Below are 22,781 nucleotides of genomic sequence, written 5' to 3'. Positions count from 1 at the left end.
GTGCTAATTGGGGCAATAGTCTCATCAGATACTTGATCTAAAAAATATCTGCTTCCAGGTTTCAACAATCTGGCTTTCTTGGTTATATGAATGAAGTCTGTTTTCTTGCTGACTATCAATAATGGGTCACTCTGTTCTCCTTGAGGTCACTTATATTTTCTTGACGTGTGGCCATCTCCACAGACCTTCCAAGAGCATGATTTATTTCCTCAAAGCCACAATGGAATACATCATTATATTGCAAAGATGGAGTACCATACCATCATCTTTATGATCCTCTAATAGTGAGACTCAAATGACAGGTCCAGCCATGCTCAAGGAAAGGGAATTACATAAGGCAAGAACATGGAAGTCATGGAAGTCACAAAAGTAAGGTCCTGTGTGATCTCCCTACTCATTACTTCTCTGATTTCATCTCCTATCACTCTCCTTCTGACCCATTGTGCTCCAGAAAGATTGGCTTTCTTGCTGATCCTTGAGAACAAAGTAAACTGCCACTTCAGAAGCTTCATGCTCCCTCTGTCAGACAATAACTCTCTTTCTGGAGAAAGAAAGCCACATAACAAGCACCTGCACTTCTTTTCTGTTTGTCTTTAAATGTAAGCTTATCAAGAATGACGTCTCTTGGGAACCAGCAGTTAGCGTAATGGCTATGTCACTGGACTCCCACGTAGTCAACCGCGTCCCGGACCGGTAGCTTAAAACTCAGGCCGGGTGCGTGTGCGTGCGTGCCCAAGATCCTGAGAGGAGAATGGAGGAGAAGGGATTGTGGCGTGACCATCCCCCCTGGGGGGTGATTTCTTGCTTTCTGTCTCTATGTCTCTCTCTGTCTGTCTGGCGAGTGCACGTGCCCTATAGCAAAAAAAAAAAAAAAGAAAAGAAACAAAAAAACAAACAAAAATAAACCTCTCCAAAAAAAAAAGAAAAAAAAAAAAAGAATGACGTCTCACTCTATGAAAAGCAATGATTTCATTCTCCTCACTCCCTGTAATAATGTTCTCCATAGATTTTGTAAGTATTTGACATCTTATCTATTTTTAATTTCTTTGTGTTCTATCTTCCCCACACCATTCCAAGCAGACAGAAGTTGTGTTTATCATTGAATTCTTAGCCCCCAAAACTACCTGCTACATATTTTTTGAAGAAGTTCTCAGGAAATATATTACATCATTGGGAAAGTCATGACGTATTTTTCCATGTTCTTCTGACAACCTGATAGATGCCATGAATTATTAGGTAATTCCTGTACTCCCTGAATAGGGAATGAATTTAATCAAAATAGAAGGTCATTTCTGAGAAAGAAGTATTTTGATGAATAGTCTATCTTTTAAAAATATTAATTTGATACTTCTCTTTTTTGCATGTGAATTTCCTCTTTAATTTGATTGATGCATTTGAAGTTTAGTGTCTATGAGTAGACTTATTCACTGTGCCCATAACATGATAGAAAGAGCCTTGCTGGAAGGAAGATAAAAACGCTATGGTTCCCAGTGGAGATCTACTCACAAAACTTTGCAGAAGGCTTTCCATGTGATAGGTATTCAATAAATCTTTACTGAAATAAATAGGGCCTCTATTCCATTACTTGAAGCTCTGCCATCTGTGATTTTCAGTCTGCTACAAATGATGGAAAGTGATCACAGGGAGCCGTGGATTATGCCTACTTTTATTACAATAATTATAAACAATAATAATAAAATAGACCATTGCCCCAAAAGTGTTGCTATTTGTATTTTTGTACATCAACTTGAATACAATTCAAGTGCAATTTATCAGTCTTGCAGACATGGATTTGTAATTGTGTTAGCTTCATTTTTATGAAAGCTTTATAGTTCCCAAGAAAACCACATTATACGCAAACATTCAAATTTGCACATCCAAACAAAATAAGACTTGGAATTCCAGAGGGAAAGGATGTTATGCTAATGAGGCCAACAAAATTCAATGTGTGCCTTGAAAATAAGAAAGGATCCTGAAGGAAATAATTGGGATCAAGGTTATGAATACAGAGGAGATTAAATCAAAGTGTAAATGCATGATGGGTCAAGATATTAGCATATGCTGCCAAAATACATTTCTTGAAGAAAATGAAGATCTGTATACACATTAAAATAATCCATAAAAGGGATGTAATGTTACTAGAAAGAAGACATGATTATGAATATGATTTAATTATATGTAATATAGAGCTAACGTGCTTTATACTAAAAGGGGATGAAGGCTAGATTTTTCTGAAGATAATCAAGAAAGGAAGAAATGCAATTAACATTACAATAATTACAGCACAATCTTCTGATAATAGGGTTACTATAAGTAATCAACAAGACTCCTGGTGTTCTGGGCAATTTAGTGTACTTCTAAAAAATTGTCTCATATGAAATCCCAGTAAACTACTTAAATCCATTACATGTGAGGGGGAAAGAAGCAAATCTTAATACATAAAAATCATCACCTTCACAAAAGACACTGTCATATGCTGAGGGGGGATTTTAAATTGCTTTAAGATTTTGAGGGGTGATTTGTCAGTTTCTATCCAATTCTCCTCTGTACATATAATAACCAAGATATTCCACTACTGTTAATACTTTCTATGAAAAAAATAGAATATTTTGAAAAGTAAAGTAAAACTCAATGTACTGATATAGAAGTATTTTATTACATGGATTTAAAATAAAACAAGACACAATACAGTTCTATATTATATAGTGATCTTTATAAATATATATATATATATACACATAATATATATACAGACACATTTTATGTATATAAATATGTATTAAAATGTATATATACACACATATTGTAAATTTTTCTCTCTAATTAACATACAAAAAGCTAGAGAGACACTATGTAGAATGTGCATCATGACTTCCTTGATTTAAATGTTATTTTTATGACTTCAAAAATGTTCTTATTCTTAGTCCAGAAGGTAGTGCAGTGGTTACGACACTGGATTCTTGCATGTCTGATTGCGGTTCAAGTCCTGGACCTAGAGACTTGCAAATCATGCCAGGTGTATGTGCATAGGAGATGAGATTGTGGCTTGACCGCCATCCCCCCATGAGTGGTGTTTTCTCACTTTCCCTCTCACTCTCACTCTCTCTCTCTCTCTGTGTTTCCTTCTGGAAAGTGCATGTGTCCTATGGCAAAAACTTTAATAAAAATAAATGAAATAATAAATAAATAAAAATTTCTTATTCTTTCTATGTCTAGGGTCCCCATTTGTAAAAATATATTGTCATATATTTATACAATAGAAAACTTGCTTCATATTTTATATTGTGTAGTGTGTGTGTGTGTGTGTGTGTGTAAGATCATATTCTATTTAAACTTTACATAAATGTATGGCCTTTTGGCTTTATTTAAGCCTTTTTTCTCTTCATTATAATCAATTTTATAAAGAGCAACAAGGATTTTACCACTTTTTTTATTCATTACTAAGTTTCTCTTGTGGAAAGTTTTAAGACTAGTGGAATTTCTGGGTTAAGATTATGTACAGAGAAGAACTGAATAGGAACTGACAAATTGCCCCTCAGAATCTTAATGCAGTTTAAAATCCCATATCAGAATATGACGGTGTCTTTTTCCAAGGTAATGACTTATATATTAAGTTTGGCTCTTCCTTTTCCCACATTATGTTTCAATCTATAGCAATAAGTGTATTTTTTTTTTCTGTGAAGACTTTCCCTATTAAGTGGACCTGTTTCAGTATTGTCATTTTATATCCCTTTTCTTTTTCTTTAACTATATTACCTTTGCTAATACTCTTTATGACCTCTCTTGATAATGGATCACTGTGTGTACATCATGAAATCTTGTACTAAGTCTTTCAACTTTGTCCTCTTTTTTTTTTTTAATTTTTTATTTATTTTTTTTAAATGTTTTTGCTATAGGCACGTGTGCTTGCCAGCCAAACAGAGAGAGACATAGAGACAGAAAGCGAGAAATCACCCCCCAGGGGGGATGGTCATGCCACAATCCCTTCTCCTCCATTCTCCTCTTGGGATCTTGGGCATGCACGCACACGCGCCCGGCGTGAGTTTTAAGCCACTGGGTCCAGGATGCGGACCGACTACGTGGGAGTCCAGGACATAGCCATTACGCTAACTGCTGGTTCCCACAACTTTGTCCTCTTTCAAAATTGTTTTTACTATTTTCAGTACATTGCAAACCTAAGTTTTACAATTAGCTGTCAATTTCTCACTAAAAGTATTGTTTACATCATAATTGTGATTCTTTTAAATTTGTGTATCAGGTTATGCAGACTACTAGTTCCTATAATAATTCATACATAAGACATAGTTTATCACTCTTTTAATTCTTTAGAATAAAGATCTTCATAATTTTTAGTAAATTTTCATTTTGTTGTTTAAAGGAACGTTTACTTTTTATTTCATTTACTTTGATCCATGCACAGAGAAAACATTAAATTTTTGTACAATGGTTTGTATTATGTTTAGCTCTAGTAAATATTTTTATATACAGCACTATTTTCTGAATGAACAACCATGTTGTCTTGGAATACAGTCAGTTTTGGTTCTTTCTTTCAAGATTTTCTTAGTTCTGGTTTTCAAATCTTTGTAAGTTTAATTTTTCATTTCCTTTTATTCTCCCAAACACCAAGTACAACATTAAATTAAGGAGTGAGACAAATGTAGAATTGAATAAAGTTGTGAGAAAGGATACTTTTGCCTTATATCTGGGCTAGTGGTTATGTGTTGAGTATGTCATGCTGAAATAATGTCAATTGAGAGTTTTCCATAGATATATAATTGTGTGAAGAAATTTCCTTTATTCAAATTTTTCTGAATAATTTTAGTATAAAAGAGGAGTTGTGTTTTGTCAGCTGGCTTTTCAGTTTTGAAGTATGTGTTTGTGTGTGTGTGTGTGTGTGTGCGTGTGTGTGTGCATTTGTATGTGTGTGTTTATGTATTAGTCTTGGTTTTCCAGAGGAAAAAAGCAAATAAGAAATTGCCTCACATGGTTACAGATGCTGATGAGTCCCATGACCTACTATCAACAAGACTCAGAAAGCAAATTATATAGTTATTGCCTATATCCAAAGGCCTGAAAACCAGGGAGCTGATCGTGTAATTTCAATCTTTTTTTTTTTACAATTAAATTATTATATTTATTAATTTGATTGAATTCAGTACATCCTTTCTCTAGCTCTGGTTATACTGTCAATAAAAGATGAAAAAATGGAAGAAAACATAAAACAGTAAAACAATTAGAAAAAAAAAGAGTAGCAAAAAGACAGGGTAGGTGCATACATATCAATAATAACATTCTCAGGATTAAATTTCCCAACTAAAAGGCTAAAAATTCAAATTCAAGTATTTTATACACAAGCCAGTTTAAGTACAAATTCACCAATTATTTGATAGAGGCTTGTCTCCATGGGTTTCATACTGCATTTATTGTAATAACCATTACTCATTTTATAAAATTATATAATAGACAAAGTCTAAAACATTATAAGTAATTGAGGAAGAGCCAATAAATCATCAGGTCACTGATTTTACCATGTCTTCTCTCTTAAACATCTCTTTACAGTTTTGTTTTATTATTTTTTTTTGTGGACTAATTTTTTATGCTTAGTACAGTGCTATGGTTTTACAAGAATTCACAGTGAGTGAGTAAAGTTTTCTTTTCCTATCTCTTTCTAGTGAGCTGTTGCTATATATACAATTTAACCTATCTGTAACTGAACTAATGGTTGATTCCACAGATCTTTTCAGAGTTTAAATTTTTATCTCCCATAGTCCTCTACATGGAAATGACAAACTCTTCTTTCATTGGTGTGTGAAGATTATTTTTGTTTTAAAAAATCCATCCTCACTGATTTATGAGACTTCTATCTTATTTTAACCACTTTGTTTTTAGAACTGTTTCTTTTTTTAATATTTTTAATTTCATTTTCTTTTATACATTCAATCATGTGATTTAGCTTATAAAATAAATATTTCAACATGTGAACATTTCTCCCCAGTCCAGCTGATAAAAGTATAAAATTATCTTCAATAGATAATACCATATTTCTTTGTCCCATTAATGCTTTGCCTCTCTATTTTTCTTCTAAATGCTCTTCCTCAGACTCTACTCTTTGACACACACTATATCTGGTATTCACTTCCATTTACTGTGTTTCTATATCCTTTATTCAATCAGTTTCAGTCATAGAGTACAGAAACTTGGTATTAATTAAGTGGGGGCATACAATGTCTCTCCTTCATAGCCTGGCTTGATTTACTCAGCAGTAAATCTTCCATATTCTTCCACTTTCTGTCAAAAGCTAGTATTTTATTTTTTTTTTTACTGGCTGAATAGTATTCCGTAGAGTATAGGTGCCACAGTTTTTCAATCCATTCTTCTGTCCATGGGCATTTGGATTGGTTCCATAATTTCAGTCTTAATCAGAAGGTCTGAGAATAAATTGATCCTAAGCCTGAGTCTCACTCGCAGTGCAAAGACAGGAGATGGTAAATGTCTCAGATGGAGGACAGTTAGCCCAAGAGAATCCATTTACCTATATAACACTTTTTCTGTCTATTCAGGCACCCAATATATTGGATGAGGCCTACCCACATTGAGGAGGGTAATCTGCTTTATTCATTCTACAAATCCAAATGTTAGTCACATTTAGAAATAGCATTACAGATACACTCAGAATAATGTATAATGAAATATCTCAGCACCCTGTAGCCAAGGCAGGTTGACACATCAAATTAATCATTGCAGTTTACCCATTGTGAACTTTATGTGTACATGCACCTTTTTAAACCACATGTATATAAGCTCCTCACGAAGCAATAACACAGTCATAATTTTACTAAACATGTAAAAACCTTCTTACAAACAATAAAAACCACACTGATCTCTTCTTCAGAAGTCAAATAACCTTTGTCCTTGTTACCATGGTAACTTTTTCTTTAATGAGACCATTGAATGGTGATAGGGGTGGCTGGAGAAAGATGATGGATATTTCCACAAAGGATATTCTTATCCACTTACTTATTGAAATACTTTTCTGCCACTGTCACCCCTTTGGTAAGCATTTGCACAGGTCACAAATATCTTCAGTTGTTTTTCCCATTGTAAAAGATCTGTTCATATAGTTCTTTCTCAAATTTCCTTATCAATAGTTGTTCAACCATGTTCCTTCCAAGCTCTTGATCATTCAACTAAACCACTGGCCACAGCCCATCAGTACATAATTAAACATCTGTCTACTTCTTCCAAGTAACATACGTAACCAGGTACATAGCTCGATGTTTTGCCCACTATGAAGATTTGTCCAAGGATATCCTAGAAATGAGATATAGTGATACAACTATCTATTTTGGAGTGGTGCCTACATGTAAAACAGAATGACTTATAAACCAAGAAATAGCTTTTCCTTCTTTTTTTTGGAGAGATTTTCACTGTAGGGCGCGTGCGCTCGCCAGACAGACAGAGAGAGACATAGAGACAGAAAGCGAGAAATCACCCCCCAGGGGGGATGGTCACACCGCAATCCCTTCTCCTACATTCTCCTCTCGGGATCTTGGGCACGCACGCACACGTGCCCGGCGTGAGTTTTAAGCCACCGGGTCCGGGACACGAACCGCGGTCGACTACGTGGGAGTCCAGCGACATAGCCATTACGCTAACTGCTGGTTCCCGCTTTTTCTTCTTTTGTAAACTCCATGTATGATACTTTTCATTGAGTCACAGCTGCAGATTCAGAGAAGGAAGGCGAGATAGCAGAGATAGGAACCATTACCATTGGTTACACTTCATGTAAACTACTACCTCTTCAGGGTCTGCTTGGGCCTGATCATGTATATACAATTTCCATGTGGTGATGAAATACTTCTATATATGTCCAACTTTATGGCTCAGTGGCTCAGATAGTATTCAGTTCACAATGGGAACTCAGGTCATAGTAACTTGTTGGCTCATGATTGAGCTTTCAAGTTGTACCAAAATTTGTACCCTGTCAAGAGTGTTTCTTGTCCCAGTGTTGCTGGTACAGATTTTAGCATGCTGAACTGCCTTGCTAGAAGTCAAATGGTCAACCATGGGATCAAATCACTGGTCTACATGAGACACATAAGATGCACGCATGCCCAAGGTCCTGATTCCATTTATCTCTTCTTTTGGGATTTTGGACATGCACACACATGTGCTTAGAATGTTTCTCAAGCCACTAGTTCTGGGACTCAAACCAGTAGTTGGTCTTGTGAGATCTAGTTACCCTTCATCGTTTTACAGGCTGGTCCTATAGTTTTCCTTATCTAGAACTTGTACATATTTTCTTGGACTTGCACCATAAGTATTTTATTTTGAGGAGTGCTAATTTAAATTATAATAAGTTTCTAAGTTTCACTTGATTATTCCTGGTATGAAAGAGAATAACCAACATTTGTATATAACTTTGAGTTTTGAGCCAAATATTGTGTCTTTCACAAAAATTTGTGCATTGAAGCTTTACCCACCAATGTGATGGTATTTGGTGCCTTTAGTAGGGGGCTTAGATGAAGTCATATAGGTGGGGGAGCTCTGGTGATGAGATTAGAGCCTTTCTACAAAAAGTAAGAAATACCAAATTTATCTCAATTACACTCTCCTTCTCTCCCTATCCATCTTTCTCTCTGTCTATCATATGAGGATGCAACCAAAAAGTGGCTGGCTGAATGCCTAGATAAGGGATCTCATCAGCAACTGAACCTGTCAGCACATTGATTAGGGGCTTCCTAGCCTTCAGAACAGTGAAAAATAAATGTATATTATTTAATCCATCAAATGTATGATGTTTTGTTATAGTAGCCTGAGCTGACTGACATCTTTTATCTTAAAAATTTGCCACAATGACTTATTTCAATAATTTTTTGTTGTTAATTATTATGGTTGTAGTTGATCGTGTCTTCTAAGAACAAAGACATTTTTCTCCCTTTCCAATATGTGCACTTTCACTCCTTTTTCTTGTCTTATTACATTAGCTAGGACTTCCAGTATCATTTTGAAAAGCATCACTGAGAGGTGACATATTTTCCTTGCTTTTATTCTTAGCAGAAAAGCTTTGAGTTTCTCACAATTAAGTATTATGTTAGTCATCATTTTGTTGTTGGTTGTAGAGTTCTTTATGAAGTTGAGGAAGTTATTCTCTATTGCTAGTTCACTGAGATTTTTCTTATCATGAATTAGTGTTGAATTTTGTCAGAAATGAAAGAAATATATATCAATAGGGTTGTGTGATTTTTAAATAAATCAGTCTGTTACCTGTTGATACAATGGATTATGTTAATTAGTTCTGAATGTTAAACCAGTGCTGCATACTTGTGAAAAACATCACTTAGCAATGGTGTGTAGTTCTTTTTATTAATTGTTGAGTTCTGAATGTTAATTAGTTCTGAATGTTAAACCAGTGCTGCATACTTGTGAAAAACATCACTTAGCAATGGTGTGTAGTTCTTTTTATTAATTGTTGAATTCAATTTACTAGTTTTTGTTGAGAGTTTTTGCATCTATTTTCATGAGAAATTTGTTATATTCTTTTCTCGTAATGTCTTTGTCTAGTGTGTACTCTAGGGTGATGTTGGACTCATAGAATGAGTTATGAATTATTCACTCTGTTTCTATCTTCTCAAAGAGATTATGAATAATTGTCATTATTTCTTTCTTATATATTTGATAAAATTGACCTATGAACCTATTTGGGTGAGGTGCTTTCTTTTTTGAAGGTTATTTATTATTTATACAATTTATTTTATATACACACACACATACACACGCACATACATATATGTGCCTATTCAGATTGTCTATTTCTTTTTGTGTGATTTTTGATAGATTGTGCCTTTCAAGGAATTGTTTCATTTTAGATCATCAAACTTGTGAACAAATTTTTTTTAAATCATCAAATTTGTATTGCTGAACTCTCTCTTAATGTTCCTGGGGATTGCAGTGATGTCCTCTTTCAGTTTTTGATATTAATAATTTTTTTGTATTTTCTTTTTTAGTTAACCTGGCTAGAATTGCATTTCCGATCTTAGCAGGATTAGAAATATCTTGATAAAATAAACTACTAAAGTTTAATAAATAATTTTTTTATATTGTGTTCCTGTTTTTAATTTCACTGATTTCTGGTCTACTTTTTATTGTCCCTTTATCTCTTTTTATGCTTATTTGAATTTATTTGCTCTTCTTTCTAGCTTCGAATGGTGGAGTTTTAGATTGATTTTAGATTTTTTTAAGTATATGCATTCAGTGGTGTACATTTCCTTCTAAACACTGCTTTTGTTGTGTGTGTAAATTTTGGTAAATTGTGTTTTCATTCTCATTCAGTTCAAACTATATTTTTTTTAATTTCCCTGAGTAGGGGCAGCAGGTAGTGTAATAGCTATGTCACTGGACTCCCATGTAGTTGACCGCGGTTTGCGTCCCGGACCAGGTGGCTTAAAACTCACTCCGGGCGTGTGTGCATGCATGCCCAGGATCCCAAGAATGGAGGAGAAGGGATTGCAGTGTGGCCATCCCACCGGGGGGGTGGGGATTTTTCACTTTCTGTCTCTCTGTCTCTGTCTGGCGAGCACACGGGCCCTGTAGCAAAAACCTCTCCCCCCCAAAAAAAAAAAAATTCCCAGAGTACATGTACACAGTTCAATTTTTTTTTTTTTTAAATTTGCCAGAGGTTACATGTGCTCACCAGATAGAGACAGAGAGAGAGGGAGAGAAGGAAAGTGAGAAAGCTCTCTGCAAGGGGTACAAGGGGGGATGGTCATAACATAATCCCTTCTCCATTTCTATCTACTTTCAGGATTTGGGGAGTGGATTCACATGTGCCAGGCTTGTTCTTCAAGCCATGGAATCTGATTATTGAATTGTGCAGATGGCCAAGTGGGATCCAAGTGCCTTAACCCTCATGCCACTGACTGGCCCTCAAAACATTTTTACAAATTTTCTTCAAATTGTTCTTGTTCCACATACCATTTAAAAGTGTGTTTAATATTCAAGTTTAATTTAAGAATATGTTTTGTTAAATATTGGTGTGAAAATCAATAAAGACAAGTCTTTCAGGATGTGTGATGGTACAAGTGACTCTAGAAACAAATATAATTTTGCTCTTCTACTAAATAGAATAATGTGCTCATTACATGTAACTGTACTGATTTTTGGAAATTTCTATCAAATAAATGCATTTTCTGGGACCAGTAGTACTGGTATGTCACTGGACTACCTCTATGTATTCGACTGTAGTTCAAGTCTTAACTCGGAGGCCTTAAACTTGCCCAGGGCACATGTACATGTGTGCCCAATATCCAGAGAGGAGCGTGGAGGAAAAGAGATTATAGCATGGCCATCCCCACTGTGGGGATGATTTCTTGCTTCCTGTCTCTCTGTCTCTGTCTGTCTGGCAAGCACATGTGCCATATAGCAAAAGAAATCTCTCAAAAAAAATGTATTTTCTGTGTATGTTTATTTATAAACTAAAACATCTTCACCCTGAAGATGTTAAATAAATTAGCAAATATTTCTTTAATGACATGTAAACTACACTATATTAAAGACTACACACAGAAAACATCTAAAAAAAATAGATTTAAGTTAATTTTTTATACTGTTAAGCCTTTATTCAAATCTGATTGCTGGTCATCAGGCTGTTGTAATGATTATGATTATTTGCCATTTTTTTTCACTTTTTCATTAACAACATGAGGAAAAGATTCTGTTTTCTTAATTATTAGGATAAAATTGCATGATATTTTGACATTAGTCTTTCATGTTTCAAGGAGAACATGGTTTTATTTTACCAAGATATTTCTGATAAAGGCTTTTTACTAATACTCATTTTTATTGCCTAGTCTTTTACAAAAACAAGATATACACTATCTCTGTAGTCTAGTTTATACAGGAAAAGGCAAGTACACCACAGTAAGATGGCAAACTTGCGATCAAAGAGCTATATCAACGTGGTGGATGGACACATTCTAAAAAGGCATAGCAACTGATAGTCATAACAATACTGTATGAAGCTAGACAGACATACTAGAGTATTGACAATTTTGAACCTGAGGAGAATGAGAAGGAGGAAGAGAGCAAATTCATGATTGTTCAGACTGTGGTGAGAGAGGTATTAGAAGACCCAGTCTATGCTAGATATTATGCTCAGTATTTTGCGTATTGTAGCTCATTTAGTCATCACAATAACATAGTAAAGCATAGAGTTTCACAACAGTTGAGTAATTTAATCCATCACATATTTAGTAAACCATAAATTTTAAATTTAAACTCATGTCTGTGTATGATTTCAAAACTATTTCTGTTTCTATGATGCTCTTATTTAAAATGTGTTTAATAAATACTGATGGTTGATATAGGCTACAAACGCCGGGTGGAAAAGGAATGATCACTATGAAAACCACTATACTACCTGTTACACTATTACATAATTTTCCACAGATGTGAAAGCCTGGAAATACACTCTTCGTAACAGTATTTGACAGAAATGTTGTGAGTGCTTACTATTCACTGGAAAGTCAGGAAAAAAATGAGTACCAAATTAAATCAGGGCAAAGAAAATGGACCAGACTAATAACTATATAGATTTAATTATTTCAATATATATAAAAAATACCTGTCATCCACTTGTATCAAATTTCCTGAAACCTCTGATTCTATTGCCTACCTTTTCTTAAAGGATTTCTTTTCCGTTAAAGGGCTGCATGACCTGAAGCTGTAACAATTAAGTTGTCTCTAGACTGCACTTCTTTTCCTATAAATGGCGTCAGATTATCTTCTTGCCTGGAATTCTCTATACCTATTTCACTTTGAAGAGCTGCCAGGTGTGCATACTGTTTTGTTTTATTTTTCTTGGGTTTGCTTTGTTTTGTTTTTCTTTGATCAAATAAACTATTTTTGACATAGTTGGCCCAAGAGAATTCTTTGAAATAAATTTGAATATTGGTATTTGATTATTAGCTCCAATCTGCTGCAACAGGTTGACCTAAATTATTTTGTTAATTTCATAATAATGTAACCCCCACAGTGGTCACACTTGAGTTTTTTTGTTTGTTTCTTTGTTTTTTAACCATTTACAATATTTTGGTAAAATTTTGCTGTATATAAAATTTCTTCAGATGCAAGTGACAAAAATCCAATGTAAATTAGTTTAACAGAAAGAGGAATGTATGCAGTGGTCATGAAGAAACTTACAATAGCCAATGGAACAGTTATGTCATAGACCCTGTTCTCCAAGAAGCAGAACCTGAGCCATGGATTTGGGTGCAAGCAATTTATGAAAGAAAATACTCTCAGGAGAGAGTGATTAGGAATTGGGTTTAAGAGGACAGGGTGAAAGCCCATCAGCAGTGCGATTTCAGGGGAAGCATCACAATCAGATTAACCTTTCAGGGAACTCTGGAATATAAATTTACCTCAGAGTTTGCTTTTTATTTATGCAAGAGCAGGCTTTTGTTCTTACACATCAATTACTCATTGAGATTATCTGTGTTTTGATTGTATTTTCTTCCAGCTCTGGAAATAGCCAGGAGGTTCCAGAGGCCAAAGACAATCTTTTAAAGAAAGTTGCAGGTATGAGCAATTAGCAGAAAAACATGATACCTGGGGAGGGTCACACAATCTGATTTAAAAAAAAAAGGATTTCTAGGGGAACTTGGTGGGAACTCAACAGAATTTGCTAATGAAAATGAAACAGATAAGCCTTAAAACAAGTGGGACTTGGGACCAGCAGTTAGCGTAATGGCTATGTTGCTGAATAGCTATGTAGCTGACTGCAGTTCAAGTTCTGGACATGGTGACTTATGGAAGAGAAGGGATTGCTGCATGGGAATCCTCCCGAGGGGTGAGTTTTCACTTGCTATCTCTCTGTTTTTCTGGCGAGTGCATGCACCCTATATAGCAAAAGCCTCTCAAAAAAAAAAAAAAATTAAACAAGTGGAACTTGATGATTCAATGTTTTGTGTATCAGTGTCTCCCATTTCCACTCAGTGTTCTGGATTCCTTCTTCTTTGACTAAAAAATATCTTTCTCTACAACAAGGAAATCATTGCTCCTGTGTTTTATATATTGTGGGTACATTTGATGGAGACAAATATTCTTAGCCTCATTGGCCTATTTTTTCTCATAGAAGGATTCACTGGCTTTATTTTTCATGTGCTTTTTGATTTACCTACTTTAACTGGAAGTCAAAGATTAGGGTAGTTTGTAAGAATATTTTAAGTTCATTGAGGGTGAACAAAGACAGGTAGTTCCCAGAAAAAGGGTTGATACTGGGCAGTTTTTATGGTTCTGAACTAATGTGTATCCTGTGTAGATTTTCATATGCAATGAGAGCTCTCTCTGCATAGCTCCTCTTTGATACATAAATTAAGAAAAAACACAGTTAAAAATAAAAAGAAAAACTTTAATTTCAGAAGTAATAGCATAACATGGATAAATAGGGAAAAACCATAATGCAAAAATCTAAATCTTTATAATGCTCCGGGATAAGAAAGATAATTAAAATTATTTTTTCATAATAATACACACATGTATATACATGCCCTACAGATGTTAATATTTTCACATTTTTCTCATCATTTAGTTTGAAATATTCTACTTTCTGGCACATGAAATAGCTTGCAAAATAATTATGCATGCCTGTTTCCATGCTTAATTATCAAGACTTTTTTTAAGGGTTGATTTTTGGTTCAATCTCAGTAGAATGTAATGGTTCAAATTGTTTTTGCTATAAGAAATGAAATGAAATGTTATTTCCACCCTGGTGAAGTAACCAATGTCTTTCAAAGGCATATGTATTTTTGTAAACAAAAGAATATTACATATTTTCTGTGATAAATTTGTCTTGTAAAGTTTTAATATTTATAAAATTTAGAGGAGAGGACTCTTCTTTGATACTAAAATTGTTTAGTTCATACTATTCTAAGCAAAATCCATCATTTAAACCATGCCCAGACAGTGATTGACAATTCAAATTGCCTTTCATAAATCACATCAATTGCAGGATTTCTAGGGGAACTTGGTGGGAACTCAACAGAATTTGCTAATGAAAATGAAACAGATAAGCCTTAAAACAAGTGGGACTTGGGACCAGCAGTTAGCGTAATGGCTATGTTGCTGAATAGCTATGTAGCTGACTGCAGTTCAAGTTCTGGACATGGTGACTTATGGAAGAGAAGGGATTGCTGCATGGGAATCCTCCCGAGGGGTGAGTTTTCACTTGCTATCTCTCTGTTTTTCTGGCGAGTGCATGCACCCTATATAGCAAAAGCCTCTCAAAAAAAAAAAAAAATTAAACAAGTGGAACTTGATGATTCAATGTTTTGTGTATCAGTGTCTCCCATTTCCACTCAGTGTTCTGGATTCCTTCTTCTTTGACTAAAAAATATCTTTCTCTACAACAAGGAAATCATTGCTCCTGTGTTTTATATATTGTGGGTACATTTGATGGAGACAAATATTCTTAGCCTCATTGGCCTATTTTTTCTCATAGAAGGATTCACTGGCTTTATTTTTCATGTGCTTTTTGATTTACCTACTTTAACTGGAAGTCAAAGATTAGGGTAGTTTGTAAGAATATTTTAAGTTCATTGAGGGTGAACAAAGACAGGTAGTTCCCAGAAAAAGGGTTGATACTGGGCAGTTTTTATGGTTCTGAACTAATGTGTATCCTGTGTAGATTTTCATATGCAATGAGAGCTCTCTCTGCATAGCTCCTCTTTGATACATAAATTAAGAAAAAACACAGTTAAAAATAAAAAGAAAAACTTTAATTTCAGAAGTAATAGCATAACATGGATAAATAGGGAAAAACCATAATGCAAAAATCTAAATCTTTATAATGCTCCGGGATAAGAAAGATAATTAAAATTATTTTTTCATAATAATACACACATGTATATACATGCCCTACAGATGTTAATATTTTCACATTTTTCTCATCATTTAGTTTGAAATATTCTACTTTCTGGCACATGAAATAGCTTGCAAAATAATTATGCATGCCTGTTTCCATGCTTAATTATCAAGACTTTTTTTAAGGGTTGATTTTTGGTTCAATCTCAGTAGAATGTAATGGTTCAAATTGTTTTTGCTATAAGAAATGAAATGAAATGTTATTTCCACCCTGGTGAAGTAACCAATGTCTTTCAAAGGCATATGTATTTTTGTAAACAAAAGAATATTACATATTTTCTGTGATAAATTTGTCTTGTAAAGTTTTAATATTTATAAAATTTAGAGAAGAGGACTCTTCTTTGATACTAAAATTGTTTAGTTCATACTATTCTAAGCAAAATCCATCATTTAAACCATGCCCAGACAGTGATTGACAATTCAAATTGCCTTTCATAAATCACATCAATTGCAAAATAGGAGTAAGATCAGAAATACATTTTGCAAAATGAAGAATGTTTTCATTATAATATTTTTCCCTATGGCACTTTGAAAAGAAAAGCAAGCATCTCAGCACTTTAATATGAGACATTACAAAAAAAAAATGACACACAATAGCTAGTAGACTCTATTCTATATGAATATAATATGCAATAAATATATCACTTGTATTGTTTCATGAGTTAAACAGAATTAATTCTATGGATAAATGTCTATCTAAAGTGTATAGTTTTTGTGCTTAAGAAGTTTAGTCAGGTGACCAAGCATTTCATAATTGTATTTATTATAATTCGATATACTTAGCAAGTAGCTTCTTAAAACATTCTTAAGCATTTTGATTATAAGATATAACTTCAAATATTTCTTACTAGAAATAGCCTCAGAACCACAAACATCATCTTCAATTTAATTAAAGCTCAAGAATATCAATAACAGGGACCAGCAGTTGGTGTCACTGTTTTTCTGGCTAGCGCATGAATCCTACAGGTAAAACCTCTCCGAAAATAAAGAAAGAAAGAGAAAATCAATGACTTGAATCTGTGTGTGTGTGTGTGTGTGTGTGTATATGTATGTGTGTGTTTAAGAGGTTTTTGCCTTAGGGCATGTGTACTTTGCCAGGAGGTGGGCATGATAGGGAGAGAAAAACAGACAGACACAGGGAAAGAAAAAGTGATAAATCATCCCCCAGGGAGTATAGCCATGTCATAGTCCCTTCTCCGTTTTTCTCCAAGGATCTTGGGCACACATGCACAAACACCCAGAGTGATTTTCAAGCCTCTGGTTCTGGGACTCAGTCTACAATTGGACATGTAGGAGTCGAGTGACATCAGCACTAAACCATCTGCTGGTCCCACAAATCTTCTACAATTTGACATGTAGGAGTCGAGTGACATAAGCACTAAACCATCTGCTGGTCCCACAAATCTGTTGATTTTCAGAAAAAGATCTAATGGACAGCTAGTCAAATTATTTTAAAACAAACTTTAGTTTTTAGTTTGAGATTTATGAACATTGTAAAGATAGTTCAGAGAATTGCTGTATATACTGTACTCTGGCCTCCCTGTCATCTTACATTTGTATAGTACACTTGCTACAATTAGTAATTCAGAATTGGCAAATTATTCTTAACTGTAAAGTCTGTACTTCATTCAAATTCCCCTGATGTTTAGCTAATGTCCTTTATTTCTGTTCTAGGATCCTTCCCAGGGTTAAAAATTACATTTACTCAACCTGTCCCCTTGGGCTTTTCTTGGCTGTGATTATTTCACTTAGTTTTTGATGACCTTGATGGTTTCCATGAGTACTATACTGGTCAGTTATTTTATAACATAGGTAATCCTAAATTCAAATTTACCTGATTTTTTGAAATAATTGAATAGATTATTACTGCCATTTTCATCATGTCATGTCGAGACTGCATACTGTCTATATGGTTTATTACATTGAAGGTGGCTTAGATCCTTTTTGTCAGTTTCTCCACTTTGAAACCTCTCAGTGTCTTCATTTCCACATATACTATTTCACAGGAAGTCACTGTGTCCAACTCACATCTCAGGAGTAGGAATTAGGCTCCCTCTCCTTGAAGGCAGAGAAACATTATTATACATGCACATTATATTTTGTGTGGCAGAATTGTCTCTTCTCCCTATTTGTTTTTTAATTCAGCCATTTTATTTGTGTGAGTTGAAACCTATGGGTATTTATTTTGTGCTTTGGGTTATAATTCAATATAACATGAAATATCCTGTTGTTTAAATTATTCCCATTCTGTCCATTTGGGTAATTTCAATTGATTCCAGTGTTCTTGAGACTTTACCCCATTATTACTTCTACTTTTTTTTCTTAGTGCTTCTTTCTGTTCTAATACTATAACCTATTCCAGGACTATATTCTGTATTTTTTTGTATTACTGATAGCCAGTGGATTTTTTAATCTTGCTTTTAATCAAACATGGCTAATCTGAATATATATTCATGTTTAAATTTTCCCTTCTTTTGGATCAAAAAAAGAATGAAAGTAAGTGAACAAAATGGAACACTGCATATTTAAATAGATATTTTGTGTGAATTGTGGAAGCAGGCCCTGAAATCTAGTACTATTCCTCCATGAGAAAATATACAAACTAGAAATCTTGCAGCTAAGCATTTCCCATTATCTAAGTAACTTAGAGAACGTTCCATAAGTGATACCGGTCATAGTTGGGTCATTGCTTCTGAAAAGTCTAAGCATTCCTTTCTGCTTTCTTATTTTATTGCTGAAACCAACTGCTTAAATGTTCAGATCTCCTGATATCAACTATTGGAGACTTAGTTTTCACTTTTACACACTTTTTACTGCTAAAGGCTTCTTAGAAAACTGTATTTGAAGTTGCCCAGTTTTTCTCTACATCTTCCTTGAGGTGCCAGATAGTAAAATTAATAACAGCTATAGTTTTCTAAAACACGTTCTATTTGTTAAGGCTATGTTAACGAGTTTATACACATTGTCTGATTTAATATTTCCAACAATAGTGTGAGATTAATATATTTTAGAATCACTGTTTAAATATTATCCTTATAGGCATAAAACTAGGAAGGGGTAGGACAGTTCTCTTAATTATTTTATTACCTTTCATGGAGATCCAGATCAGAGATTTTGGTTGGTTGTGAGGTTATTGGTTGGAAAGATCAGAGAAAAAAGAGCATAACAATATTATATTGGAATAGTAGCAGTGTATATTGTGGATGAGAGGGTTTTGTTTATTTGCCTTGCATTAGCATAATAAAATACACAAAAGCATACTATTTTTGGATAACTACAGTCCCAGTCAAATGTCTGTTTTCTGAGACAGAGTCTCTTAGCAGAGCAGTCAGTATACAAATTTAATGTTGCAAAGACCTGGATTCACTATCTGATTCTGCTACTTGCTCTAATGGGATAAGGGACATATTTTGCAAAGTTCCTTATTTGAGAAACAAGGGATTTCAAAGGTTTATAGAAAGGATTAAGTGAGATAATTGTATAAAAATCCTATGCTCCTCTTACTTTAACCGATTTTTTAATCTTGCTTTTAATCAAACATGGCTAATCTGAATATATATTCATGTTTAAATTTTCCCTTCTTTTGGATCAAAAAAAAGTAATTAGTAAGTGAACAAAATGGAACACTACATATTTAAATAGATATTTTGTGTGACTTATGGAAGCAGGCCCTGAAATCTAGTACTATTCCTCCATGAGAAAATATACAAACTAGAAATCTTGCAGCTAAGCATTTCCCATTATCTAAGTAACTTAGAGAACGTTCCATAAGTGATACCGGTCATAGTTGGGTCATTGCTTCTGAAAAGTCTAAGCATTCCTTTCTGCTTTCTTATTTTATTGCTGAAACCAACTGCTTAAATGTTCAGATCTCCTGATATCAACTATTGGAGACTTAGTTTTCACTTTTACACACTTTTTACTGCTAAAGGCTTCTTAGAAAACTGTATTTGAAGTTGCCCAGTTTTTCTCTACATCTTCCTTGAGGTGCCAGATAGTAAAATTAATAACAGCTATAGTTTTCTAAAACACGTTCTATTTGTTAAGGCTATGTTAACGAGTTTATACACATTGTCTGATTTAATATTTCCAACAATAGTGTGAGATTAATATATTTTAGAATCACTGTTTAAATATTATCCTTATAGGCATAAAACTAGGAAGGGGTAGGACAGTTCTCTTAATTATTTTATTACCTTTCATGGAGATCCAGATCAGAGATTTTGGTTGGTTGTGAGGTTATTGGTTGGAAAGATCAGAGAAAAAAGAGCATAACAATATTATATTGGAATAGTAGCAGTGTATATTGTGGATGAGAGGGTTTTGTTTATTTGCCTTGCATTAGCATAATAAAATACACAAAAGCATACTATTTTTGGATAACTACAGTCCCAGTCAAATGTCTGTTTTCTGAGACAGAGTCTCTTAGCAGAGCAGTCAGTATACAAATTTAATGTTGCAAAGACCTGGATTCACAATCTAATTTTGATACTTGCTATAATGGGATAAGGGACATATTTTGCAAAGTTCCTTATTTGAGAAACAAGGGATTTCAAAGGTTTATAGAAAGGATTAAGTGAGATAATTGTATAAAAATCCTATGCTCCTCTTACTTTAACCATAGTGAAAGAATCTACTGAATAATTTCAGTAATGACACGCTTGGAAATTTTCAGATTAATGTGTGCCTGATCTCTTTTGTATAGTTACTGTTTATTACTCTACCATCCATAATGATATAATTTCTAAATGCAACTTTATTTCTTGCCTTCTGATGAACTGTTAGAATAATTGCCAGTTTCTCCAAGTAATACTCTTTTCTAAGCTATAGAAATAACTTTCAATCTGGGGATTAAAGACCTAGGTTTTTCTCTCAGCCTTATTCTGGTTTACTCTTCAAATACTATTATGTGCCATCATCTCAATGTTAGGGGTTGCTTTTCAAGGCTAACACTTAACAGGACTCTTGTTAATGGCCCGAATTGGTGTATACTCACATCAGGTGTACTCTTCAGTTGCTTATGCTTTCAGAAATGGCTCAATAAGTTTCTTTCTACCTCTTCCTTTGGGAGGACATGTTTTCTTCATAATGGCACCAGGGAATGAGGAGAGACCACCTATGTGCCAGTTTTCCTTCCCTGGCATTGACACAAGACTCCTTCTGTCTACAATTAATTTCCTTACCTGTGCTTAATATAATCATTCCCACTATATCCTTCATATGTTTTTCATGTGTTCTATTATAACCGTTATATTATTCATTACAGTTTCCTATAAATTAGAGAGAAAAGTTGTGGGGCCAGCAGGTAGTGTGGTCGTTAAGGCACTAGATTTTCACATGGCCAACCATAGTTTGAGTCCTGGATCTGACAGATGGCTTTCTCATTTTCTCTCGTTTTCTCTCTCTCTCACTGTCTCTGGTCCAATTTAAAAATAATAGTAATAAATAAATCAAATTAAATAATAATTTCTTAGAAAAATAACTAAAATATAAAAAAAAAGGTTGTTTTTTTTTTTAATCTCTTTCCTATTTTTACTACTCTCCTTTCTCTCTTACCCTCTTTCATACCCAAATATTTTGAAACAGAAAAATAAAGTAAAATATAAAAAAAGGTTTGTTTTTTTTTATCTCTTTCCTATTTTTACTACTCTCCTTTCTCTCTTACCCTCCTTCATACCCAAATATTTTGAAACATACACTGCACAGGCTACCAATAGTTCCTCATGCTCTTGTGTGTCTTTAATCTGAAGTCAGGCATGGTCATTGGTGTCCTTTTTGTTGGGAACAGAACCTTAATCCTTATCTCTATTTTGGGTTTGCCAGTATTTAACAGTTGGCTATGTGTTTTCCTAAAAAAGTTTTTCTAAGACTCCTCTTTTTACAGTGTTTTGTGGTTCTACTTTTACATTTCTGGAGTTTCTTAGTCAATTTATTAGGATGATCATCCTCATTCTACCACTTAACCATTTCCCCCTAAGAATCATAGGGCTATTCCAAATTTACGATAATGTTCATTGCTATAAACTATACCTAAAGCTACATAATTTGGGGGAAGAGTATCTATTTCGTCTAAAAGAACACTGTAAATTGCAACTTAAAGTAAAATCTCTTCTCCAGTTTCATCATAAAAACTCATCTTCTCCCAAAATACTAGAATTTACTTCTGGTACTAAAACTAGAATCATTTCTACTAGTTTTTCATTGTATTATAGTTTCAATATAGAAATTTTGCCATTAAAATTAAAGTATAAAATACAATTTTATAGTGTAGGACTAGGAATGACCTTTTTTTCCCCTCTCTTAATATTTCAGTTCATATTTTTTTCTGTCTTTTCTCTTACTACCATATTATATGGTGTCAGGTCATGTTTGCATTATTGAGGTAAAACCAGGAAAGTTACAACATTGCAGTTTCCAAAGAATGAGATAGTTCCTAAGAAAATCAATATGAATAGAATACAGAAAGTGGAACAGAAGATTAGAAAAGAGAGTGAGAAAGGAAGAGAATTGAAACTCTAGTGAGGTTTTATAAAGATTGAAAAAAGAATATCAATTGGAGAAGTAACAGAACTATGTGTGTATTTTCATATTAAGATAAAATTTGTGGGGCCAACAGGTGGCATGGTGTTTAAGGCACTGGACTCCCACATGGCTGACCTTGGTTCAAGTCCCGGACCTAGAGCCTTGCTTTCTCAACTTCCCTCCTTCTCTCTCTTCTTCTCTCTGGTGAGCACATGTGCCTTCTAGAAAATTAAAATAATAATAATAATAATGAATAAAATTAAATAAATAATTCTTTTTAAAAAGATACAATTTGTATTTTATTCAAAAATATATTTTGAGTCAAAAATAAAAATAAA

At 33.9% G+C, this 22,781-nt stretch overlaps 1 pseudogene; it reads right to left on the bottom strand.

Annotated features, from left to right (window-relative positions):
* Positions 1–17,821, bottom strand: part of LOC102469421 (Down syndrome critical region protein 3 pseudogene) — a 56,966-nt pseudogene extending 39,145 nt beyond the window's left edge.
* Between the last annotated feature and the right edge of the window lie 4,960 nt (positions 17,822–22,781).

Source organism: Tupaia chinensis, unplaced genomic scaffold (genome assembly GCF_000334495.1).
Source record: "Tupaia chinensis unplaced genomic scaffold, TupChi_1.0 Scaffold000276_2, whole genome shotgun sequence".
In the NCBI taxonomy this organism is placed as follows: Eukaryota; Metazoa; Chordata; class Mammalia; order Scandentia; family Tupaiidae; genus Tupaia; species Tupaia belangeri.
Note: the sequence above shows the minus strand (reverse complement) of the source record. Positions and strands in the feature narration are given on the sequence as shown.